This window comes from Bombina bombina, chromosome 3 (genome assembly GCF_027579735.1).
Source record: "Bombina bombina isolate aBomBom1 chromosome 3, aBomBom1.pri, whole genome shotgun sequence".
NCBI classification, from domain to species: Eukaryota; Metazoa; Chordata; class Amphibia; order Anura; family Bombinatoridae; genus Bombina; species Bombina bombina.
In genome coordinates, this window is record NC_069501.1 from 720,762,893 (window position 1) to 720,790,586 (window position 27,694).

General features: G+C 43.3%; 1 protein-coding gene across 1 annotated transcript in view; it reads right to left on the reverse strand.

The window, feature by feature from the left end:
• The window catches only part of BBX (BBX high mobility group box domain containing), a 708,257-nt gene that overhangs the window by 312,731 nt on the left and 367,832 nt on the right, over nt 1-27,694 (reverse strand). The gene's annotated exons all lie outside the window — the stretch shown is intronic.

Sequence of the window (27,694 nt, forward strand, 5' to 3'; positions counted from 1 at the left end):
AAAAAACGACAGACGTTTTTTAACAGTCACAATCAACTGCCACAGCTCTGCTGTGGCCCTACCTTCCACAATAAACGACTTTAGGCCCTTTTGATATGTCCTGTAGCATTCAGGGGACTTCTGAGGAAAACTGGATGTCTCAGTCTGTAATTTTAACTGCGCAAAAAAGCGCTAAAATAGGCCCCTCCCACTCATACTACAACAGTGGAAAGCCTCAGGAAACTGTTACTAGGCAAAAATAAAGCCAGCAATGTGGAAAAAACTAGGCCCCAATAAGTTTTATCACCAAAGCATATATAAAAACGATTAAACATGCCAGCAAACGTTTTATATTGCATTTATATAAGGGTATTACCCCTGAGAGTAAGCATGATACCAGTCGTTATTAAATCACTGTATTCAGGCTTAACTTACATTAATCCGGTATCAGCAGCATTTTCTAGCATTTCCAATTCTAGAAAAAATTGTAACTGCACATACCTCATAGCAGAATAAACTGCACACCATTCTCCCGCTGAAGTTACCTCACTCCTCAGACATATGTGAGAACAGCAATGGATCTTAGTTACAACCTGCTAAGATCATAGACAACTCAGGCAGATTCTTCTTCTATTTCTGCCTGAGATAAAATAGTACAACTCCGGTACCATTTAAAAATAAACTTTTGATTGAAGAAAATAAACTAACTATTTTTCACCACTCTCTCTTACTACCTCCATGCGTGTTGAGAGTTGCAAGAGAATGACTGGGTATGGCAGTTAGGGGAGGAGCTATATAACAGCTCTGCTGTGGGTGTCCTCTTGCAACTTCCTGTTGGGAATGAGAATATCCCACAAGTAATGGATGATCCGTGGACTGGATACACATTACAAGAGAAAACTAGTTTTCAATCGCCTAACCCACTTCCTGTCCTCCAGCTCATTGTTCGACCCCCTGCAATCTGGCTTCCGTCCCCAACATCCAGACACAAGGCACATGTAACATATTGCACACCCTCTTGATCCATCATTCAATACAATTTATCAAATAATCAACAGAAAAAAATTATAAATATTAGTACAAGAGAACTATAAAAAAAAAAACGTTACTGTTCCTTTAAATACAAACGGTTTCACTATTTTTCTGCAAAGTGTCAATTTCCTTTCTTAAGTACAGCGGCTAGAAAAATAACTTAAATAAATATAATTTATGCTTACCTCTTGTGGTGTATCCAGTCCACGGATCATCCATTACTTGTGGGATATTCTCCTTCCACACAGGAAGTTGCAAGAGGATCACCCACAGCAGAGCTGCCTATATAGCTCCTCCCCTAACTGCCATATCCAGTCATTCGACCGAAGACAAGCAAGAGAAAGGAGAAACCATAGGGTGCAGTGGTGACTGTAGTTTAAAGTTAAAAAATACCTGCCTTAAAATGATAGGGCGGGCCGGGGACTGGATACACCACAAGAGAAATAAATTTATCAGGTAAGCATAAATTATGTTTTCTCTTGTAAGGTGTATCCAGTCCACGGATCATCCACTACTTGTGGGATACCAATACCAAAGCTAAAGTACACGGATGAAGGGAGGGACAAGGCAGGTACTTAAACGGAAGGTACCACTGCCTGTAAAACCTCTCTCCCAAAAATAGCCTCCTAAGAAGCAAAAGTATCAAATTTATAGAATTTTGAAAAGGTATGAAGCGAAGACCAAGTCGCCGCCTTGCAAATCTGTTCAACAGAAGCCTCATTTTTAAAGGCCCATGTGGAAGCCACAGCTCTAGTAGAATGAGCTGTAATCCTTTCAGGAGGCTGCTGGCCAGCAGTCTCATAAGCTAAGCGTATTATACTCCTTAGCCAAAAAGAAAGAGAAGTTGCCGAAGCCTTTTGGCCTCTCTGTCCAGAGTAGACAACAAACAAAGCAGATGTTTGACGAAAATCTTTAGTAGCTTGTAAATAATACTTTAAAGAAGGAACGTCTATTAAACAATCTTGACGTGGTTCGTGCTTTAAAGAAGGATTAGGACACAAAGACGGAACAACAATCTCCTGATTGATAATCTTATTAGATACCACCTTAGGTAAAAACCCAGGTTTGGTACGCAAAACTACCTTATCTGCATCGAAGATCAGATAAGGGGAATCACATTGTAAAGCAGATAACTCAGAAACTCTACGAGCCGAGGAAATAGCTACCAAAAATAGAACTTTCCAAGATAAAAGTTTGATATCTATGGAATGAAGAGGTTCAAACTGAACCCCTTGAAGAACTTTAAGAACCAAATTTAAACTCCATGGCGGAGCAACAGGTTTAATTCTAACTAAAGCCTGACAAAATGCCTGAACGTCTGGAACATCCGCCAGACGCTTGTGCAAAAGAATAGACAGAGCAGAAATCTGTCCCTTTAAGGAACTAGCTGACAATCATTTTAGGAGAAAAGATAATATCCTGGGAATCCTGACTTTACTCCATGAGTAACCCTTGGATTCACACCAATAAAGATATTTACGCCATATCTTATGATAGATTTTCCTGGTGAAAGGCTTTCGTGCCTGAATTAAGGTATCAATAACTGACTCGGAGAAGCCACGCTTTGATAAAATCAAGCGTTCAATCTCCAGGCAGTCAGTCTCAGATAAATTAGATTTAGATGGTTGAAAGGACCCTGAAGTAGAAGTTCCTGTCTCAGCGGCAGAGTCCATGGTGGAAAGGATGACATGTCCACCAGATCTGCATACCAAGTCCTGCGTGGCCACGCAGGCGCTATCAAGATCACCGATGCTCTCTCATGCTTGATTTTGGCAATCAGACGAGGGTGCAGAGGAAACGGTGGAAACACATAAGCCAGGTTGAAAGACCAAGGTGCTGCTTGAGCATCTATCAGCGTCGCCTTGGGATCCCTGGACCTGGATCCGTAACAAGGAAGTTTGGCTTTCTGGCGAGACGCCATGAAATCCAGTTCTGGTTTGCCCCAACGATGGATCAATTGTGCAAACACCTCCGGATGGAGTTCCCACTCCCCCGGATGAAAAGTCTGACGACTTAGAAAATCCGCCTCCCAGTTCTCCACACCTGGGATATGGATAGCTGATAGGTGGCAAGAGTGAATCTCTGCCAAGCAAATTATCTTTGAGACTTCTAACATCGCTAGGCAACTCCTTGTTCCCCCTTGATGGTTGATGTAAGCCACAGTCACGATGTTGTCCGACTGAAATCTGATGAACCTCATTGTCGCTAGCTGAGGCCAAGCCTGAAGAGCATTGAATATCGCTCTTTGTTCCAGAATGTTTATCGGAAGAAGTGTCTCCTCCTGAGTCCACGATCCCTGAGCCTTCAGAGAGTTCCAGACGGCTGGCATCTGTCGTTACAATTGTCCAATCTGGCCTGCGAAAGGTCATACCTTTGGACAGATGGACCCGAGATAGCCACCAGAGAAGAGAATCCCTGGTCTCTTGATCCAGATTTAGTAGAGGGGACAAATCTGTGTAATCCCCATTCCACTGACTGAGCATGCATAGTTGCAGCGGTCTGAGATGTAGGCGTGCAAACGGCACTATGTCCATTGCCGCTACCATTAAGCCGATTACTTCCATACACTGAGCCACCGAAGGGCAAGAAGTGGAATAAAGAACACGGCAGGAATTTAGAAGTTTTGATAACCTGGACTCTGTCAGGTAAATCCTCATTTCTACAGAATCTATTAGAGTTCCCAGAAAGGAAACTCTTGTGAGAGGGAATAGAGAACTCTTTTCTTTGTTCACCTTCCACCCATGCGACCTCAGAAATGCCAGAACTATGTCCGTATGAGACTTGGCAATTTGGAAATTTGACGCCTGTATCAGAATGTCATCTAAATAAGGGGCCACTGCTATGCCCCGCGGTCTTAGGACCGCCAGAAGTGACCCCAGAACCTTCGTAAAGATTCTTGGGGCTGTAGCCAACCAAAAGGGAAGAGCTACAAACTGGTAATGCCTGTTCAGGAAGGCAAACCTGAGAAACCGATGATGATCTTTGTGTATCGGAATGTGAAGATAAGCATCCTTTAAATACACTGTAGTCATGAATTGACCCTCCTGGATCATAGGTAGGATGGTACGAATAGTCTCCATCTTGAATGATGGGACTCTGAGGAATTTGTTTAAGATCTTGAGATCTAAAATTGGTCTGAAGGTTCCCTCTTTTTTGGGAACCACAAACAGATTTGAGTAAAATCCCTGTCCCTTCTTTGGAACTGGATGGATCACTCCCATAACTAGGAGGTCTTGAACACAGTGTAAGAAAGCCTCTCTCTTTATCTGGTTTGCAGATCATTGTGAAAGATGAAATCTCCCTGTTGGAGGGGAAGCTCTGAAGTCCAGAAGATATCCCTGGGATACAATTTCCAACGCCCAGGGATCCTGGACATCTCTTGCCCACGCCTGGGCGAAGAGCGAAAGTCTGCCCCCTACTAGATCCGTTACCGGATAGGGGGCCGATCCTTCATGCTGTCTTTTTGGCCTGCTTACATTTGTTCCAGGTCTGGTTAGGTCTCCAGACCGACTTGGACTGGGCAAAAGTTCCCTCTTGTTTTGCATTAGAGAAAGTTGATGCCGCACTCGCCTTTAAGTTTCGAAAGGCACGAATCTGCTCAGGTGCTCCTACTGTGCAAAATGATACCGGATCCCCTGCTTTCTGTGAAGATCTGTTCAGTCACACTGCTCAATCCAGCTCATAATCCCGGACCGGACTTAACGTATCTGTACTAGAAGCGCATGAAATTACAATACATGTCGCTCTAGAACAGATAAACAAGTAGCCCAGCTAAATGTCGCACTAATCCTGTCAGGAAAACAGCGCTCTATTAAGTGGTGCGCAAATAGAGGAAGTCCCACCCATCGTGGGGGTACCCAAAGCTCAATGTCTCCCCTCCGGGAAAAATAAAGTGAAACCACCGGAGCCCTTACAAATATACAACATATCTCCAGCCCGCAGTGACTGCGATATATCACTGCCCCAAAAAACATTCACTTGAAAGTTGAAGAGAGTCCAACATAAAAAGGCTTTGTCATTAACCCCTTATGTTCCATAGTGCTATTTTTGAATAAAGTACCGAGTCTCCTTAGGTCCCAGAAAGGCAGCACTTACCTCAACCACTGCCTGGCAGGAAGGCAGGCCCCAAGCTTGAGAGGTCCTCTCCCTCAAATTGGCCTGAGAAAAAGTTAGTGAGTACCTCAGACTGAAGGATATAGGGCAGCTCAAATATGGGAGTCCCACAAGTTCCCATTGCTCTAAAGCCACCAAAGCTCTACTGTAGGGACTGAAATGGAACCAGGCTACACCCCAGAACAAAGTAGCACTCTCTGGCACTACTTTAAAATAAATTCTTGATTGAAGAATCTAAAACTAACACCTCACTTTACCTCTTCCTATCACTAACGTAGGCAAAGAGAATGACTGGAGTAGGAGGGAAGGGAGGAGCTATATATAACAGCTCTGCTGTGGTGCTCTTTGCCTCCTCCTGCTGACTAGGTGGTGTAATCCCACAAGAAAGGATGATGATCCGTGGACTCATCGTGTCTTTAAAAAGAAATTGAGAAACAAGTCAAATTAGAAAAAGACTGAACCCCAGGTAAGAAAAAAAGTTTAAATAAACTTCCCAAACATTATTCCTATACTTAAACTGTTTAGACTGCAAAAGGGAAATATACATAGACCTGAGTCATGGCAAATATAAGTAAAAAACATATATTTAAAACTTTAAATTAATACATAAAGCGCCAAACCATAGCTGAGAGTGTCTTAAATAATGATACACTTACCGAAAGACGCCCATCCACATATAGCAGATAGCCAAACCAGCACTGAAAACTATCAGCAGAGGTAATGTTATATAAGAGTATATCGTCAATCTGAAAAGGGAGGTAGGAGATGAATCCCTACGACTGATAACAGAGAACCCTTGAAAAGATTTCCCGTGAGAGAAACCATAAAATCAATAGGCAATACTCTCTTCACATCCCTCTGACAAACACTGTACTCAGAGGAATTGGGCTTCAGAATGCTTAGAAGCGCTTATCATAGAAGAAAATCATAAAAATTAAGCACAAACGTACTTCACCACCTCCATAGGAGGCAAAGTTTGTAAAACTGAGTTGTGGGTGTGGTGGGAGGTGTATTTATAGGCATTTTGAGGTTTGGGAAACTTTGCCCCCTCCTGGTAGGAATGTATATCCCATATGTCACTAGCTCAGGGACTCTTGCCAATTATATGAAAGAAATCTTTTCTTTTTTAAACATTCACTATTTTGTTTATTGGTTTCCATATTTTCTTTCAAAAACATAATTTATGCTTACCTGATAAATTTATTTCTCTTGTGATGTATCGAGTCCATGGATTCATCCTTACTTGTGGGATATTCTCCTTCCCTACAGGAAGTGGCAGAGAGAGCACTCACAGCAGAGCTGTCTATTTAGCTCCCCCTTAGCTCCACCCCCCAGTCATTCGACCGAAGGCTAGGAAGAAAAAGGAGAAACCATAGGGTGCAGTGGTGACTGAAAGTTTAAAAAATAAAAATATATATGCCTGTCGTAATAAACAGGGCGGGCCGTGGACTCGATACATCACAAGAGAAATAAATTTATCAGGAAAGCATAAATTATGTTTTCTCTTGTAAGATGTATCGAGTCCACGGATTCATCCTTACTTGTGGAATACCAATACCAAAGCTTTAGGACACGGATGAAGGGAGGGACAAGACAGGGATCTTAAACGGAAGGCACCACTGCTTGTAGAACCTTTCTCCCAAAAATAGCCTCCGAAGAAGCAAAAGTATCAAATTTGGAAAAAATATGAAGCGAAGACCAAGTCGCCGCCTTACAAATCTGTTCAACAGAAACCTCATTTTTAAAAGCCCATGTGGAAGCCACAGCTCTAGTAGAATGAGCAGTAATTCTTTCAGGAGGCTGCTGTCCAGCAGTCTCATAGGCCAAACGGATGATGCTTTTCAGCCAAAAGGAAAGAGAGGTAGCCGTAGCCTTTTGGCCTCTCCGCTTACCAGAATAAACAACAAACAATGAAGATGTTTGACGGAAATCTTTGGTTGCTTGTAAGTAGAACTTTAAAGCACGAACCACATCAAGATTGTGCAACAGACGTTCCTTCTTTGATGAAGGATTAGGACACAGAGAAGGAACAACAATCTCTTGATTGATATTCTTATTAGAAACAACCTTAGGAAGAAAACCAGGCTTGGTACGCAAAACCACCTTATCTGAATGGAAAATAAGATAAGGGGAATCACACTGTAAAGCAGATAGTTGCTATCTCTTCGGCTCAAAGAGTTTCTGAGCTAAGAACAAAACTTTCCAATATAGAAATTTAATATCTATGGAATGCATAGGTTCAAACGGAACCCCTTGAAGAACTCTAAGGCGGAGCAGCAGGCTTAATTCTGACCAAAGCCTGACTAAAAGTTTGAACGTCTGGGACTTCTGCCAGACGTTTGTGTAGTAGAATAGACAAAGAAGATATTTGTCCTTTTAGAGAACTAGCTGATAATCCCTTCTCCAAACCCTCTTGGAGAAAAGACAATATTCTAGGAATCCTAATCTTACTCCACGAGTAACCTTTGGATTCACACCAATAAAGATATTTGCGCCAAATCTTATGATAGATCTTCCTGGTGACAGGTTTTCTAGCCTGAATCAGAGTATCAATGACCGACTCAGAGAACCCACGCTTTGATAGAACTAGGCGTTCAATCTCCAAGCAGTCAGACGCAGAGAAACTAGATTTGGATGTGAGAACGGACCTTGGATTAGAAGGTCCCGCCTCATTGGCAAGGTCTACGGTGGAACCGAGGACATGCCCACTAGGTCTGCATACCAAGTCCTGCATGGCCACGCAGGTGCTATCCGAATCACCGAAGATCTCTCCTGCTTGATTCTGGCAACCAGACGTGGGAGGAGAGGAAGCGGTGGAAATACGTAGGCCAGATTGAAGGACCAAGGTACTGCTAGAGCATCTATCAGTACCGCCCTGGGATCCGGGGACCTGGGCCCGTAACGAGGAAGTTTGGCATTCTGACGCGACGCCATCAGATCCAATTCTGGTGTGCCCCATAACTGAATCATCTGAGCAAATACCTCCGGATGGAGTTCCCACTCCCCCGGATGAAAAGTCTGACGACTTAGAAAATCCGCCTCCCAGTTCTCTACTCCTGGAATGTGGATTGCTGAGAGATGGCAAGAGTGATCCTCTGCCCATCGGATTATTTGGTTACCTCCATCATCGCTAGAGAACTCCTTTTTCCTCCTTGATGATTGATATAAGCTACAGTCGTGATGTTGTCCGACTGAAACCTGATGAATTTGGCTGCAGCAAGCGGAGGCCACGCCTGAAGCGCCTTGAATATCGCTCTCAGTTCTAGGATGTTTATCGGAAGAAGAGATTCCTCCCGAGTCCATAAGCCCTGTGCTTTCAGGGAGTTCCAGACTGCACCCCAGCCTAGCAGGCTGGCATCTGTCGTTACAATGAGCCACTCTGGCCTGTGGAAGTACATTCCCTGAGACAGGTGGTCCTGAGACAACCACCTGAGAAGAGAATCTCTGGGCTCCTGCTCCAGATGCAGTTGAGGAGATAAATCTGCATAATCCCCATTCCACTGTTTGAGCATGCATAGTTGCAGTGGTCTGAGGTGTAGGCGGGCAAAAGGAACTATGTCCATTGCCGCTACCATGAGTCCGATTACCTCCATACACTGAGCCACAGATGGCCGAGGAATGGAATGAAGAGTTCGGCAAGTGGTTAAGAGTTTTGATTTTCTGACTTCTGTCAGAAATATTTTCATTTCTACCAAATCTATCAGAGTCCCCAGAAAGGAAACTCTTGTGAGAGGGAAGAGAGACCTCTTATGTTCACCTTCCACCCGTGAGATCTCAGAAAAGCCAACACAATGTCCGTGTGAGACTTGGCTAGCTGAAAAGTCGACGCCTGAATTAAAAGGTCGTCTAGATAAGGCGCCAATGCTATGCCCCGAGGTCGTAGAACCGCCAGAAGGGACCCTAGCACCTTTGTCAAAATTCTTGGAGCCGTGGCTAACCCGAAGGGAAGAGCCACAAATTGGTAATGCCTGTCTAGAAAGGCAAATCTGAGAAATTGATGATGATTTCTGTGAATAGGGGTGTGTAGATACGCATCCTTTAAGTCCACGGTAGTCATATATTGACCTTCCTGGATCAGAGGCAGAATAGTCCGAATGGTCTCCATCTTGAATGATGGAACCCTGAGGAACTTTTTTAGAATTTTGAGATCCAAGATTGGTCTGAAAGTTCCCTCTTTTTTGGGAACCACAAACAGGTTTGAGTAGAACCCTAGTCCCTGTTCCTCTTTTGGGACTGGGCGGATCACCCCCATGGTAAGCAGATCTTCTACACAGCGTAAGAACGCCTCTCTCTTTGTCTGGTTTACAGACAATCGAGAAATATGAAATCTCCCCCGTGGAAGGGAGTCTTTGAATTCCAGGAGATATATCTGGGACACAATTTCTAAAGCCCAGGGATTGTGAACATCTCTTGCCCAAGCCTGAGCGAAGAGAGAGAGTCTGCCCCTTACTAGATCCGGTCCCGGATCGGGGGCTACCCCTTCATGCTGTCTTAGAGGTAGCTGCAGGCTTCTTGGCCTGTTTACCCTTGTTCCAAGCCTGGTTAGGTCTCCAGACTGACTTGGATTGGGCAAAATTCTCCTCTTGCTTTGTAGCAGAGGAAGCTGAAACGGAACCACTCTTGAAGTTCCGAAAGGAACAAAATTTTTACAGTAGCATTATAAAGGCTTAGTAACTTTGCACAGCTATGCAAATAAACAATTAACCCCTTAATGGCAAAAACGGATTGAAAAAACCAAACCCAGTAAAAAAGACTTTCAGCACCTTGCCACAGCTCTGCTGTGGCTCCTACCTGCCCTTCAGAATGATTTGTGGGGGAAAAAACTTCTTTAACAACCCTCAAACACAGCAGAAACGACAGGAGAAGCAGTGATATCTCTCTGAGGAAAGGAAACTGCGCAACTGAGGCGCGAAAATAGGCCCCTCCCACCTCACTCGATGTTTTGAGGCCTATCAGAGAAACACCAGAGTGTCTCTTAATTAACCATGTGAGTTACAAAACTCAAAACCAAGCCACAATGACCCCTTTAGTCCCTTCAAAAAAACATTATAAATGCATCAAAAAACAAAACGTTTTTTTCCTAACAGTGTCACCAGTAACTAATGAGCCCTCCAAGCAAGCTGAAATTCCTATTAAAGTATCTGAATACAGCTTACCCTTCCCTCATGGGGATATTGCCAGCCTTTTCTAGATTTAACACAGTCAGAACATACCTCATATGCAGCTTAGCCTGCAAACTGTTCTCCCAACTGAAGTTTTCCAATACTCATCAGGCCTTGTGAGAACAGCAGTGGATCTTAGTTACAAAGTGCTAAGATCATCATCCTCCTTGCAGAAATCTTCATCCCTTTTCTGCCAGAGAGTAAATAGTACACACCGGTACCATTGAAAATAATAAACTTTTGCTTTAGAAGTAAAAAACTAACATTTTAGTCATCACGTAGCTCTTTGCCCTTCCTAGCAGTTAAGCAGGCAGAGAGAATGACTGGGGGGTGGAGCTAAGGGGGGAGCTATATAGACAGCTCTGCTGTGTGTGCTCTCTCTGCCACTTCCTGTAGGGAAGGAGAATATCCCACAAGTAAGGATGAATCCGTGGACTCGATACATCTTACATGAGAAAGGGAATTTAGTGTATTTAAACTTTCTTGATCTTGTGTGGTTAAAGTTTTATTTTTAAATTCACTTCTATTCATCACTTGGGATAGGAGTATCTTTCTCGCAAATAAGTTGAGATTTTTTACAACTTTAAATTTATCAATTTTTGCTGCTGGACTAAATGAAAGACTTGTTTTTCAAAAGACTAATATGTGCTTGATTTAAGAAGAAGTTTGATAAATTTACAACTTGTAATTCATCCTGTCATGTATGTCTAAAAGTCCAGTATCGTCCTCTCCTCGGGCTTCCTCTTTCTACCCGTCTCTCCTGATTGTAGTATTCTCTCCTCCCTCTCGTCTGTCTCATTGGATAACGTCTTTCTCTGGTAGACATATTGTGTTCTTTTCCTCTTTCTGCCCCCCCCCCCACACACACAATCTTTTAATGGGTGGACAAATTGGTTTTTTGAAACACTGTCTACCTCAGAGTTAGATGCGTCGGTGCCTGAGTCATGGGATTCTTTCTGTGATTTATAAACATATACCCTGGTTTTTGTAATCCTCTTGATCTTTTAAGAGCTTCCAACACTTTCTAGCTTTTATATCTGCCTGCAACCTTGATATAATATTTTATATTTCCTCATATTTTTGAGTTTCCCGATTCAATTTCTTAAAGTTAGGATCTTTTTCAAATGTATTTACATTTCCCAATGCCACACCTACTTCAGTTTTAACCTTCTCCAGTCTTTAATCATTCCTTTTTACCATCATTTCCATTAGGTCCAAAGACACTGATGAAAGTTTACCATTTCATACCACAACTAAAGAGTCTCCATCCTCATCGTCCTTTGTTCTGGCTCCTGGATCTAAAAACAACCTTAGACCTCTAGGTATGATCTTGTTATTCATATAATTATTTAAACTTGAATTTTCTGCTCTTATTTTTATTTGCTTGTTTAAACATTTTCTATATTTTTTGAAAGCAGTGAACACACTCACACATTCTTCATCAGTACTACTCATTTCAGTGTTATTACTATGGGTTAATGACTCATTTAATTCATTATTAGTAATGTACCAAATTGCTATATAGCACTTCACTAGAGTGGCAGACAAAGGCACTTAAGGCATTGGATAAAGGGGAAAAAAAAAGTTCAAGAAAGTACACTTGCGGCTGTCTGGCATATCATATATGGACACTTACCTAACCGGCTAAGGAGAAATCCTAACTACGTATGCTGACCTGTGCATAACTTAATTGATCGTAAGTGTATCCAGGAAGGAGAACTGTGACACCGGGGGTGATCACATCTGACTGGAGGAGCGATTTTTGGAGAAAATACAGGCAGCTAAGGACAACCTTTGAAACTGGAGTCCTTTTGGGAGTTTGTCCGATGATCAGCTTGAAAGCAGTGTTTGTGGTATACAGGAGCGGCACCAAGGAAAACGCTAAAGGTGTACGCCTGTCATGCTGACTGCAGCAGTGATACTACTACAAAAAGCAAACCGTAAGTTTCAAAGCCTGTGTCACAGAGCATGAGATGGAAGAAGTAGTTTTCTGATTGCCACTATATAACGCTTGCCTTTTGATAATCTGCAGCAAACTTTGGTAACTTTGTCTCATAAGAATATGCTGTGTTGCCGGCTATGTGATTGGCTTTAGGCTTGGAAAAGATACATATCACATTTATGCTGAAACCGCAATTTAAGATTGGCTTTATGTTCTGCCTATCTGATGTATCAAGTACTTGGGGACTATTTATAAACAGACTCTGTAGTATCCTTATTACTTTAGCTCTGCTTTATAAATATTACAATGTTCTGTGTCCCCTTAGCTCGTCGTAGATCATTAAGAGATGTACATCAGTAAGTCCTAGTGTGCTCACACCCGTGGAGTTATTTAGGAGTCTGCACTGATTGGCTAAACTGCATGTCTGTCAAAAGCACTGAGATAAGGGGGCAGTCTGCAGAGGCTTAGATACAAGGTAATCACAGAGGTGAAACGTGTATTAATATAACAGTGTTGGTTATGCAAAACTGGGGAATGGGTAATAAAAGGGATTATATGTATCTTTTTTAAACAATAACAATTCATGTGTAGACTGTCCCTCCTTTAAGTCTCACACACCATGCATCAAATTCTGTACTCAAAATTTATGCTTAACTGATAAATTTATTTCTCTTGTGGTGTATCCAGTCCACGGATTCATCCATTACTTGTGGGATATTCTCCTTCCCAACAGGAAGCTGCAAGAGGATCACCCACAGCAGAGCCGTCTATATAGCTCCTCCCCTAACTGCCACCTCCAGTCATTCGACCGAAGACAAGCAAGAGAAAGGAGAAACTATAGGGTGCAGTGGTGACTGTAGTTTAAAAATAAAAAACACCTGCCTTAAAATGACAGGGCGGGCCGTGGACTGGATACACCACAAGAGAAATAAATTTATCAGGTAAGCATAAATTTTGTTTTCTCTTGTAAGGTGTATCCAGTCCATGGATTCATCCATTACTTATGGGATACCAATACCAAAGCTATAGGACACGGATGAAGGGAGGGACAAGGCAGGCGCTTAAACGGAAGGCACCGCTGCCTGTAAGACCTTTCTCCCAAAAATAGCCTCCGAAGAAGCAAAAGTATCAAATTTGTAGAATTTAGAAAAAGTATGAAGCGAAGACCAAGTCGCCGCCTTACAAATCTGTTCAACAGAAGCCTCATTTTTAAAAGCCCATGTGGAAGCCACCGCTCTAGTAATTCTTTCAGGAGGCTGCTGGCCAGCAGTCTCATAAGCTAAGTGGATTATACTTAACCAAAAAGAAAGAGAAGTTGCTGAAGCCTTTTGGCCTCTTCTCTGTCCAGAGTAGACAACAAACAATGCCGATGTTTGACGAAAATCCTTAGTAGCTTGTAAATAAAACTTTAAAGCACGAACCACGTCAAGATTATGTAATAGACGTTCCTTCTTTGAAGAAGGATTAGGACACAGTGACGGAACCACAATCTCCTGATTGATATTCTTATTAGATACCACCTTAGGAAGAAACCCAGGTTTGGTACGCAAAACTACCTTATCTGCATGGAAGATCAGATAAGGGGAATCACACTGTAAGGCAGATAACTTTGAAACTCTTCGAGCCGAAGAGATAGCTACCAAAAACAGAACTTTCCAAGATAAAAGCTTGATATCTATGGAATGCAGAGGTTCAAACGGAACCCCTTGAAGAACTTTAAGAACTAAATTTAAACTCCATGGCGGAGCAACAGGTTTAAACACAGGCTTGATTCTAACTAAAGCCTGACAAAAGGCCTGAACGTCTGGAACATCCGCCAGACGCTTGTGCAAAAGAATAGACAGAGCAGAAATCTGTCCCTTTAAGGAACTAGCTGACAATCCCTTCTCCAATCCTTCTTGGAGAAAAGATAATATCCTGGGAATCCTGACTTTACTCCATGAGTAACCCTTGGATTCACACCAATAAAGATATTTACACCATATCTTACGATAGATTTTCCTGGTGACAGGCTTTCGAGCCTGAATTAAGGTATCAATGACCGACTCAGAGAAACCAAGTTTTGATAAAATCAAGCGTTCAATCTCCAAGCAGTCAGACGCAGAGAAATTAGATTTGGATGGTTGAAAGGACCCTGAAGTAGAAGGTCCTGCCTCAGCGGCAGAGTCCATGGTGGAAGGGATGACATGTCCACCAGATCTGCATACCAAGTCCTGCGTGGCCACGCAGGTGCTATCAAAATCACCAAAGCTCTCTCCTGCTTGATCTTGGCAATCAGACGAGGGAGCAGAGGAAACAGTAAGCTAGGTTGACAGAGTAAACATAAGCTAGGTTGAAGGACCAAGGCGCTGCTAGAGCATCTATCAGCGCTGCCTTGGGATCCCTGGACCTGGATCCGTAACAAGGGAGCTTGGCGTTCTGACGAGACGCCATGAGATCCAGTTCTGGTTTGCCCCAAAGTTGAATCAACTGTGCAAACACCTCCGGATGGATTTCTCACTCCCCCGGATGAAAAGTCTGTCGACTTAGAAAATCCGCCTCCCAGTTCTCTACTCCTGGGATATGGATAGCTGATCGATGGCAAGAGTGAACCTCTGCCCATAGGATTATTTTTGAAACCTCCAACATTGCTAGGGAACTCCTTGTTCCCCCTTGATGGTTGATGTAGGCTATAGTCGTGATATTGTCCGACTGAAATCTGATGAACCTGACCGCAGCAAGCTGAGGCCAAGCCTGAAGAGCATTGAATATTGCTCTTAGTTCCAGAATGTTTATCGGAAGGAGTGCCTCCTCCTGAGTCCACGAACCCTGAGCCTTCAGGGAGTTCCAAACTGCACCCCAGCCCAGAAGGCTGGCATCTCGTAAAAATTCTTGGTGCCAAAGCGAACCCAAAAGGAAGAGCCACAAACTGGTAATGCCTGTCTAGGAAGATGAACCTGAGAAACCGATGATGATCTCTGTGTATCGGAATGTGAAGATAAGCATCCTTTAAGTCCACGGTAGTCATATATTGACCCTCCTGGATCATAGGTAGGATGGTTCGAATAGTCTCCATCTTGAAGGATGGGACCCTGAGAAATATGTTTAGGATCTTGAGATCTAAGATTGGTCTGAAAGTTCCCTCTTTCTTGGGAACTACAAACAGATTTGAATAGAAGCCTTGCCCCTGTTCCTCCTTTGGAACTGGGTGGATCACTCCCATAACTAGGTCTTGAACACAATGTAAGCATGCCTCTCTCTTTATCTGGTTTGCAGATAATTGTGAGAGATGAAATCTCCCTTTTGGGGAAGAAGCTTTGAAGTCCAGAAGATATCCCTGGGACACAATTTCCAATGCCCAGGGATCCTGGACATCTCTTGAGTCTTAGAGGCAGCAGCAGGCTTTTTGGCCTGCTTTCCTTTGTTCCAAGCCTGGTTAGGTCTCCAGACCGGCTTGGACTGGGCAAAATTTCCCTCTTGTTTTCTATTAGAGGAAGTTGAAGCTGCGCCACTCTTGAAATTTCGAAAGGAATGAAAATTAGTCTGTTTGGTCCTTAATTTGTTGGACCTATCCTGAGGAAGGGCGTGACCTTTTCCTCCAGTAATATTAGAAATGATCTCCTTCAGTCCAGGCCCGAATAGGGTCTGCCCCTTGAAGGGAATATTGAGAAGCTTAGACTTTGAAGTAACGTCAGCTGACCAGGATTTAAGCCATAGCGCCCTACGCGCCTGAATAGCAAAACCTGCGTTTTTAGCCGTTAGCTTGGTTAAATGAACAACGGCGTCAGAAACAAATGAATTGGCTAGCTTAAGAGCTTTAAGCTTGTCAAGGATATCATCCAATGGGGTTTCTACCTGTAGAGCCTCTTCTAGAGACTCAAACCAGAAGGCCGCAGCAGCAGTGACAGGGGCAATGCATGCAAGAGGCTGGAGAATAAAACCTTGTTGAATAAAAATTTTCTTAAGGTAACCCTCTAATTTTTTGTCCATTGGATCTAGAAAAGCACAACTGTCCTCGACAGGGATAGTTGTACGCTTCGCTAAGGTAGAGACTGCTCTCTCCACCTTAGGGACCGTTTGCCACAAGTCCCGTGTAGCGGCATCTATAGGATGGGGAGAGAACGGTACACCTGGTCTATCCCATTCCTTAGTAATAATTTCTGAAAACCTCTTAGGTATTGGAAAAACCATCAGTGTAAACAGGCACTGCATAGTATTTATCCAATTTACACAATTTCTCTGGGACTACAATGGCGTCACAGTCATCCAGAGTTTCTAAAACCTCCCTGAGCAACATGCGGAGGTGTTCAAGCATAAATTTAAATGTAGACATATCAGAATCAGGTTGAAGTGTCTTCCCTGAGTCAGAAAAATCACCCACAGATAGAAGCTCTCCTGCTTCGGCTTCTGCACATTTTGAGGGTATATCAGACATAGCTACTAAAGCGTCAGAGAGCTCTGTATTTGTTCTAGCCCCAGAGCTGTCTCGCTTTCCTTGTAACCCTGGCAGTTTGGACAATACCTCTGTAAGGGTATGATTCATAACTGCCGCCATGTCTTGTAAAGTAAACGCCATGGGCGCGCTAGATATACTTGGCGCCACTTGAGCCGGAGTCCCTTGAGCGAGAGTCAAAGGTTCTGACACGTGGGGCGAGTTAGTCGGCATAACTTCCCCCTTGTCAATTTCCTCTGGTGATAAATCTTTTAAAGACAGAATATGATCTTTATAACTTAAAGGGCCACTGTAAGTAAATATTTTCTATGCCTGTTACTAACTAACTACCCCAAATACGCTTTTTATCAATAGCATTTCATTAACATATCTCTACCGTATATCAGAAATCTTGTCTGCAAATTTAATTGTTTTCCAAACCCACTCCGTGGGTATCCTTTGCTCTGTACCAATCCGTTTACAATACCTAGGTTTCAAAATGGCGCTATAAACACAATTTCATTGGTTTAAGTATTTTGAACATGCAGTGCTGAAAATAGTGGGCAGGATAACGTGACATAATCGGCAAATAAAAGATATAACTTTTAGAACGTTATGAAACTTTGTTTTGGAGAAAATATAGGTCAGTAGGTTTTAATTAATGTTTATTAACTTTAATATGTTAGTTGTTTGGCTTAAAAATTATAACGGAAAGTAATCCTTTAAAGTAAAATCAGTAAATTTGGTACACATTCTAAGAGGGGGTTCTACAATGGCTTCTAAACATAATGAACAAGGAGTTTCCTCTGTCAGACATGTTTAAACAGACTAGCAATGAGACCAGCAAGCTTGGAAAACACTTTGATAAATGTAAATAAGCAAAAAATAAAAACGGTACTGTGCCTTTAAGAGAAACAAATTTTGTCAGAAATTGAAAAACAGTGATAAAAAGCAGTAAATCTTACGAAATTTTTACAGTGTGTATAATAGACTAACAGAGCATTGCACCCACTTGCAAATGGATGATTAACCCCTTAGTTTCAAAACCGGATCAAAAAAACGATAAACGTTTTTTAACAGTCACAACAAACTGCCACAGCTCTGCTGTGGCCCTACCTGCTCATACAACGACTTTTGAAGGCACAAAAACCCTTTGTAGAGGTCCTAAGTGTTCAGGGGACTCCTTCAGGGAAGCTGGAAGTCTCAAGCTGCAAAAACTACTGAACGATTTAGGCCTGAAATTAGGCCCCTCCCAACCTTTACTCACAGTGAGAGGGCCATAAAAAACTATCCCTAGGCAAAATCTAGCCAGCCCTGTGGAAAAACTGGGCCCCAATAAAGTTTTATCACCAATATGTAGAAAAAAACGTTTAAACACTTCCAGCAAACGTTATCTTATTTTCAGTAAAGTGAGAAAGTAATAAGCATATTACCTTTTACAGCAAGCATGATACTAGTCGTTATTAAATCACTGTAATCAGGCTTACCTTAAATAAATCCGGAATTAACAGCATTTTCTAGCATATTCATTTCTCTAGAAAAATTTAAACTGCACATACCTCATAGCAGGAGACCCTGCACGCCATTCCCCCAGCTGAAGTTACCTCATCTATTCAGTTATGTGTGAGAACAGCAATGGATCTTAGTTACAACCTGCTAAGATCATCAAAAACCACGGGCAGACTCTTCTTCAACTTTCTGTCTGAGGCTAAAACAGTACAACTCCGGTACCATTTGAAAAACAGAATTTATGTTTACCTGATAAATTTCTTTCTCCTACGGTGTATCCGGTCCATGGCTTCATCCTTACTTATGGGATATTCTCAATCCCTACAGGAAGTGGCAAAGAGAGCACACAGCAGAGCTGTCCATATAGCTCCCCTCAGGCTCCGCCCCCCCAGTCTCATTCGACCGACTGTTAGGAGAAAAAGGAGAACCATAGGGTGCAGTGGTGACTAGTTTACAAAAATAAATTTAAACCTGACCAAATGCCAGGGTGGGCCGTGTACCGGATACACCGTAGGAGAAAGAAATTTATCAGGTAAACATAAATTCTGTTTTCTCCTACATTGGTGTATCCGGTCCACGGCTTCATCCTTACTTGTGGGAACCAATACCAAAGCTTTAGGACACGGATGAAGGGAGGGAACAATTCAGGTAACCTAAACGGAAGGCACCACTGCTTGTAAAACCTTTCTCCCAAAAATAGCCTCCGAAGAAGCAAAAGTATCGAATTTGTAAAATTTGGCAAATGTATGCAGTGAAGACCAAGTCGCTGCCTTACAGATCTGTTCAACAGAAGCCTCATTCTTGAAAGCCCATGTGGAAGCCACAGCTCTAGTAGAGTGAGCTGTAATTCGTTCAGGAGGCTGCCTTCCAGCAGTCTCGTAAGTCAACCGGATGATGCTTTTCAGCCAGAAAGACAGAGAGGTCGCAGTCGCCTTTTGACCTCTCCTCTTGCCAGAATAGACGACAAACAAGGACGATGTTTGTCTGAAGTCTTTAGTTGCTTTGAGATAAAACTTCAAAGCACAAACCATATCAAGATTGTGTAACAGACGTTCCTTGTTAGAAACTGGATTAGGACACAGAGAAGGAACAACTATTTCCTGGTTAATATTCTTATTGGAAACCACTTTTGGAAGAAAACCAGGCTTGGTACGTAAAACGACCTTATCTGTATGAAACACCAGATAGGGTGAATTACACTGCAAAGCAGACAATTCAGAGACTCTTCTAGCAGAAGAAATAGCTACCAAAAACAAAACTTTCCAAGATAGTAACTTAATATCTATGGAATGTAGAGGTTCAAATGGAACCCCTTGAAAAACTGAAAGAACTAAATTTAGACTCCATGGAGGAGCCACAGGTCTGTAGACAGGCTTGATTCTGACTAAAGCCTGTACAAACGCCTGAACATCTGGCACGGCTGCCAGACGCTTGTGTAACAAAACAGACAGAGCAGATATCTGTCCTTTTAAGGAACTAGCTGACAGACCTTTCTCCAATCCTTCTTGGAGAAAAGATAGTATCCTTGGAATCCTAATCTTACTCCATGAGTAACCCTTGGATTCGCACCAGCAAAGATATTTCCGCCATATCTTATGGTAAATTTTCCTGGTGACAGGCTTTCTAGCCTGGATCAGAGTATCTATAACTGAATCCGAAAACCCACGCTTAGCTAGAATCAAGCGTTCAATCTCCAAGCAGTCAGTTGCAGAGAAACTAGGTTTGGATGTTCGAATGGACCTTGGATTAGAAGGTCCTGCCTCAAAGGTAGCTTCCATGGTGGAACCAATGACATATTCACCAGGTCTGCATACCAAGTCCTGCGTGGCCATGCAGGAGCTATCAGAATTACAGAAGCCTTCTCCTGTTTGATCCTGGCTACTAGCCGGGGGAGAAGAGGAAACGGTGGAAAGACATAAGCTAGATTGAACGACCAAGGCGCCACTAAGGCATCTACCAATGTCGCCTTGGGATCCCTGGACCTGGACCCGTAACGTGGAACTTTGGAGTTCTGACGTGACGCCATCAGATCCAGATCTGGAAGGCCCCATAGTTGAGTTAACTGGGCAAAAACCTCCGGGTGAAGTTCCCACTCCTCCGGATGGAAAGTCTGACTCAGATAATCCGCTTCCCAGTTGTCCACTCCTGGGATGTGAATTGCTGATAGATGGCAGGAGTGATCCTCTGCCCATTTGATGATCTTGGGATACCTCCCTCATCGCCAGGGAACTCTTTGTTCCTCCCTGATGATTGATGTACGCTACAGTCGTCATGTTCCGACTGAAATCTGATGAATTTGGCCTCCGCTAGTTGAGGCCATGCCTGGAGCGCATTGAATATCGCTCTCAATTCCAAAATGTTTATCGGGAGAAGAGATTCTTCCCGAGACCATAGACCCTGAGCTTTCAGGGACTCCCAGACCGCACCCCAGCCTAAGAGGCTGGCATCGGTCGTGACAATGATCCACTCCGGTCTGCGGAAACTCATTCCCTGAGACAGGTGATCCTGAGACAACCACCAGAGGAGTGAGTCTCTGGTTTTCTGGTCCATTTGTATCTGGGGAGACAAATCTGCATAATCCCCATTCCACTGTTTGAGCATGCACAGTTGCAGTGGTCTTCAATGAATTCGAGCAAAGGGAACCACGTCCATTGCCGCAACCATTAGTCCTATTACCTCCATGCACTGAGCTATGGAGGGTTGAGGAATGGATTGAAGAACTCGACAAGTGTTCAAAAGTTTTAACTTCCTGACCTCCGTCAGAAAGATTTTCATTTCTACCGAGTCTATTATTGTTCCCAGGAAGGGAACCCTTTCCAGAAAGGCGAACCTTAAGAAGTGATGGTGATCTTTGTGGATAGGAATATGCAGGTACGCATCCTTTAAGTCCACGGTAGTCATATATTGACCCTCCTGGATCATTGGTAAAATTGTCCGAATGGTTTCCATTTTGAATGATGGAACTCTAAGGAATTTGTTTAGGATTTTTAAATCCAGAATTGGCCTGAAAGTTCCTTCCTTTTTGGGAACTACAAACAAATTTGAGTAAAAAACAGAATTTATGTTTACCTGATAAATTTCTTTCTCTTACGGTGTATCCGGTCCACGGCTTCATCCTTACTTGTGGGATATTCTCAATCCCTACAGGAAGTGGCAAAGAGAGCACACAGCAGAGCTGTCCATATAGCTCCCCTCAGGCTCCGCCCCCCCCAGTCTCATTCGACCGACGGTTAGGAGAAAAAGGAGAACCATAGGGTGCAGTGGTGACTGTAGTTTACAAAAATAAATTTAAACCTGACCAAATGCCAGGGTGGGCCGTGTACCGGATACACCGTAGGAGAAAGAAATTTATCAGGTAAACATAAATTCTGTTTTCTCCTACATTGGTGTATCCGGTCCACGGCTTCATCCTTACTTGTGGGAACCAATACCAAAGCTTTAGGACACCGATGAAGGGAGGGAACAAGTCAGGTAACCTAAACGGAAGGCACCACTGCTTGTAAAACCTTTCTCCCAAAAATAGCCTCCGAAGAAGCAAAAGTATCGAATTTGTAAAATTTGGCAAATGTATGTAGTGAAGACCAAGTCGCTGCCTTACAGATCTGTTCAACAGAAGCCTCATTCTTGAATGCCCATGTGGAAGCCACAGCTCTAGTAGAGTGAGCTGTAATTCGTTCAGGAGGCTGCCTTCCAGCAGTTTCATAGGCCAACCGGATGATGCTTTTCAGCCAGAAAGATAGAGAGGTCGCAGTCGCCTTTTGACCTCTCCTCTTGCCAGAATAGACGACAAACAGGGACGATGTTTGTCTGAAGTCTTTAGTTGCTTGTAGATAAAACTTCAAAGCACGAACCACATCAAGATTGTGTAATAGACGTTCCTTGTTAGAAACTGGATTAGGACACAGAGAAGGAACAACTATTTCCTGGTTAATATTCTTATTGGAAACCACTTTTGGAAGAAAACCAGGCTTGGTACGTAAAACGACCTTATCTGTATGAAACACCAGATAGGGTGAATTACACTGCAAAGCAGACAATTCAGAAACTCTTCTAGCAGAAGAAATAGCAACCAAAAACAAAACTTTCCAAGATAGTAACTTAATATCTATGGAATGTAGAGGTTCAAACGGAACCCCTTGAAGAACTGAAATAACTAAATTTAGACTCCATAGAGGAGCCACAGGTCTGTAGACAGGCTTGATTCTGACTAAAGCCTGTACGAATGCCTGAACATCTGGCACGGCTGCCAGACGCTTGTGCAACAAGACAGACAGAGCAGATATCTGTCCTTTTAGGGAACTAGCTGACAGACCTTTCTCCAATCCTTCTTGGAGAAGGGATAGAATCCTTGGAATCCTAATCTTACTCCATGAGTAACCCTTGGATTCGCACCAACAAAGATATTTCCACCATATCTTATGGTAAATTTTCCTAGTAACAGGCTTTCTAGTCTGGATCAGAGTATCTATAACTGATTCAGAGAACCCACGCTTAGCTAGAATTAAGCGTTCAATCTCCAAGCAGTCAGTTGCAGAGAAACTAGGTTTGGATGTTGGAATGGACCTTGGATTAGAAGGTCCTGCCTCAAAGGTAGCTTTCATGGTGGAACCGATGACATTCACCAGGTCTGCATACCAAGTCCTGCGTGGCCACGCAGGAGCTATTAGAATTACCAAAGCCTTCTCCTGTTTGATCCTGGCTACCAGCCGGGGGAGAAGAGGAAACGGTGGAAAGACATAAGCTAGATTGAACGACCAAGGCGCCACTAAAGCATCTACCAATGTCGCCTTGGGATCCCTGGACCTGGACCCGTAACGTGGAACTTTGGAGTTCTGACGTGACGCCATCAGATCCAGATCTGGAAGGCCCCATAGTTGAGTTAACTGGGCAAAAACCTCCGGGTGAAGTTCCCACTCCCCCGGATGAAAAGTCTGACGACTCAGATAATCCGCCTCCCAGTTGTCCACTCCTGGGATGTGAATTGCTGATAGATGGCAGGAGTGATCCTCTGCCCATTTGATGATCTTGGATACCTCCCTCATCGCCAGGGAACTCTTTGTTCCTCCCTGATGATTGATGTACGCTACAGTCGTCATGTTGTCCGACTGAAATCTGATGAATTTGGCCTCCGCTAGTTGAGGCCATGCCTGGAGCGCATTGAATATCGCTCTCAATTCCAAAAGGTTTATCTGGAGAAGAGATTCTTCCCGAGACCAAAGACCCTGAGCCTTCAGGGACTCCCAGACCGCACCCCAGCCTAAGAGGCTGGCGTCGGTCGTGACAATGATATACTCCGGTCTGCGGAAACTCATTCCCTGAGACAGGTGATCCTGAGACAACCACCAGAGGAGTGACTCTCTGGTTTTCTGGTCCATTTGTATCTGGGGAGACAAATCTGCATAATCCCCATTCCACTGTTTGAGCATGCACAGTTGCAGTGGTCTTAAATGAATTTGAGCAAAGGGCCCATGTCCATTGCCGCCACCATTAGTCCTATTACCTCCATGCACTGAGCTATGGAGGGTTGAGGAATGGCTTGAAGAACTCGACAAGTGTTTAAAAGTTTTAACTTCCTGACCTCCGTCAGAAAGATCTTCATTTCTACCGAGTCTATTATTGTTCCCAGGAAGGGAACCCTTGTGAACAGAGACAGGGAACTCTTTTCTATGTTCACCTTCCATCCGTGAGACCTTAGAAAGGCTAGAACAATGTCCGTATGAGCCTTTGCTTTGTGAAAGGACGACGCTTGTATTAAGATGTCGTCTAGGTAAGGTGCTACTGCAATGCCCCTTGGCCTTAGCACCGCTAGAAGGGACCCTAGCACCTTTGTGAAAATTCTGGGGGCAGTGGCCAATCCGAAGGGAAGAGCCACAAACTGGTAATGTTTGTCCAGAAAGGCGAAGCTTAGGAACTGAGATTGTCTGAATGGTTTCCATTTTTAATGATGGAACTCTGAGGAATTTGTTTAGGATTTTTAAATCCAGAATTGGCCTGAAAGTTCCTTCCTTTTTGGGAACTACAAACAGGTTTGAGTAAAAACCCAGTCCTTGTTCTGCTGTTGGAACTGGGTGTATCACTCCCATTCTTAAAAGGTCTTCTACGCAATGTAAGAATGCCTGTCTCTTTATCTGGTCTAAAGACAAGCGAGACATGTGGAACCTTCCCTTTGGAGGAAGGTCCTTGAATTCTAGATGATACCCCTGAGAGACAATTTCTAGAGCCCAGGGGTCTGGAACATCTCTTGCCCAAGCCTGAGCAAAGAGAGAAAGTCTGCCCCCTACTAGATCCGGTCCCGGATCGGGAGCTACCCCTTCATGCTGTCTTGGTAGCAGCAGCAGGCTTCTTGGCCTGTTTACCCTTGTTCTAGCCTTGCAATGGTTTCCATGCTGGTTTGGGATGGGATGCGTTACCCTCTTGCCTAGTGGCTGTAGAGGTAGAAGCCGGTCCGTTCCTGAAATTGCGAAAGGAACGAAAATTATACTTATTTTTAGCTTTGAAAGGTCTATCCTGTGGAAGGGCATGGCCCTTTTCTCCAGTGATATCTGAAATAATTTCTTTCAACTCTGGCCCAAATAGGGTCTTACCCTTAAAGGAATATTAAGCAATTTTGTTTTGGACGACACATCCGCCGACCAAGATTTTAGCCAAAGCGCTCTGCGCGCCACGATTGCAAAACCAGAATTTTTTCGCCGCTAATTTAGCTAACTGCAAAGCGGCATCTGTAATGAAAGAATTAGCCAACTTCAGGGCGTGAATTCTGTCCATGACTTCATCATAAGAAGTCTCCTTCTGGAGCGAGTTTTCTAGTTCCTCAAACCAAAAAGCAGCTGCAGTGGTTACAGGAATAATGCAAGAAATTGGTTGAAGAAGAAAACCTTGTTTTACAAAAATTTTCTTAAGTAAACCTTCTAATTTTTTATCCATAGGATCTTTGAAAGCGCAACTGTCTTCTATTGGTATAGTCGTGCGCTTAGCTAGCGTTGAAACTGCCCCCTCTACCTTAGGGACCGTCTGCCACGCGTCCCTTCTGGGGTCAACAATGGGGAACATTTTCTTAAATATAGGGAGGGGGAACAAAAGGTACACCTGGCTTCTCCCACTCCTTTTTCACTATATCCGCCACCCTCTTAGGTATCGGAAACGCATCAGTGTGTACTGGGACCTCTAAGAATTTATCCATTTTACACAATTTTTCTGGGACCACCAAGGGGTCACAATCATCAAGTGTAGCTAGGACCTCCTTAAGTAGGGCGCGGAGGTGTTCTAGCTTAAATTTAAATGCTATGGTATCAGGCTCTGCCTGCTGAGAAATTTTTCCTGTGTCAGAAATTTCTCCCTCAGACAGGCCCTCCCTCACCGCCAAGTCAGATTGATGTGAGGGCACTACAGATAAATTATCCTCTGCGTCTGCTTGCTCATTTTCTGTATTTAAAACTGAGCAATCAAGCTTCCTTGGAAAAGCTGGCAGTTTGGATAAAAATGCTGCAAGAGAATTATCCATTACTGCTGCTAACTGCTGCATAGTAATAGCAATTGGAGCGCCAGATGTACTGGGCATCGCTTGCGCGGGCATAGCTGGTGTTGACACAGAAGGAGGGGATAGCGGGCTATCCTCACTACCTTCAGCTAAAGAATCATCTTGGGCTACATCTTTAAGCGTGATTGTATGGTCCTTAAGCTGTTTGGACGCTATGGCACACTTCACACATAAATTTAATGGGGGAACCACCTTGGCCTTAAACATACAGAACATAGGCTATCTGAAGGGTCAGACATGTTTGACAGACTTAGACAGAACTTCAATGCAATAAAAATTATTTTTGACAAAAACGTTACTGTCTCTTTAAATAATAAAAGTGCACACTTTATTACTGAAACATCAAAAAACCATCAAATAAACATCCGATTTTAATGAAATTTTCACCAGTGTCTTAATGCTTTGAAAAGATTGCACACAAATTTTCAGACCAATTAACCCCTTAATGCCCAAACCGGAGCTAATAACAGTTATTAACCGGTTAACACACTACAGTACTATGCCACAGCTTCCACTGTGGCCTTTACCTTCCTTAGGGATTATTTTAGTAGGAAATAAGCCTCTCTGGAGTCTTTTCTGATGCCTCTGGACTCCCCACGTGAAGCTGCATGAACTGCCTAGGCAAAACAACTGCGCAATTGAGGCGCGAAAAAGAGGCCTCCTCCCTCTTCATTCCAGAGTGGAGGGGCCTTTCTGACTAGATTAGGTGTCCAAATAAGTGCCAGGCGCAAATTAAACCCCAAAAGTGTTTTAAAGTCTGAAAAAACACCTTATTTATAGTGAAAAACATGCTAAAAAACAGAATTTATGTTTACCTGATAAATTACTTTCTCCAACGGTGTGTCCGGTCCACGGCGTCATCCTTACTTGTGGGATATTCTCTTCCCCAACAGGAAATGGCAAAGAGCCCAGCAAAGCTGGTCACATGATCCCTCCTAGGCTCCGCCTACCCCAGTCATTCGACCGACGTTAAGGAGGAATATTTGCATAGGAGAAACCATATGGTACCGTGGTGACTGTAGTTAAAGAAAATAAATTATCAGACCTGATTAAAAAAAAAAACAGGGCGGGCCGTGGACCGGACACACCGTTGGAGAAAGTAATTTATCAGGTAAACATAAATTCTGTTTTCTCCAACATAGGTGTGTCCGGTCCACGGCGTCATCCTTACTTGTGGGAACCAATACCAAAGCTTTAGGACACGGATGAAGGGAGGGAGCAAATCAGGTCACCTAAATGGAAGGCACCACGGCTTGCAAAACCTTTCTCCCAAAAATAGCCTCAGAAGAAGCAAAAGTATCAAACTTGTAAAATTTGGTAAAAGTGTGCAGTGAAGACCAAGTCGCTGCCCTACATATCTGATCAACAGAAGCCTCGTTCTTGAAGGCCCATGTGGAAGCCACAGCCCTAGTGGAATGAGCTGTGATTCTTTCGGGAGGCTGCCGTCCGGCAGTCTCGTAAGCCAATCTGATGATGCTTTTAATCCAAAAAGAGAGAGAGGTAGAAGTTGCTTTTTGACCTCTCCTTTTACCAGAATAAACAACAAACAAGGAAGATGTTTGTCTAAAATCCTTTGTAGCATCTAAATAGAATTTTAGAGCGCGAACAACATCCAAATTGTGCAACAAACGTTCCTTCTTTGAAACTGGTTTCGGACACAGAGAAGGTACGATAATCTCCTGGTTAATGTTTTTGTTAGAAACAACTTTTGGAAGAAAACCAGGTTTAGTACGTAAAACCACCTTATCTGCATGGAACACCAGATAAGGAGGAGAACACTGCAGAGCAGATAATTCTGAAACTCTTCTAGCAGAAGAAATTGCAACTAAAAACAAAACTTTCCAAGATAATAACTTAATATCAACGGAATGCAAGGGTTCAAACGGAACCCCCTGAAGAACTGAAAGAACTAAATTGAGACTCCAAGGAGGAGTCAAAGGTTTGTAAACAGGCTTAATTCTAACCAGAGCCTGAACAAAGGCTTGAACATCTGGCACAGCGGCCAGCTT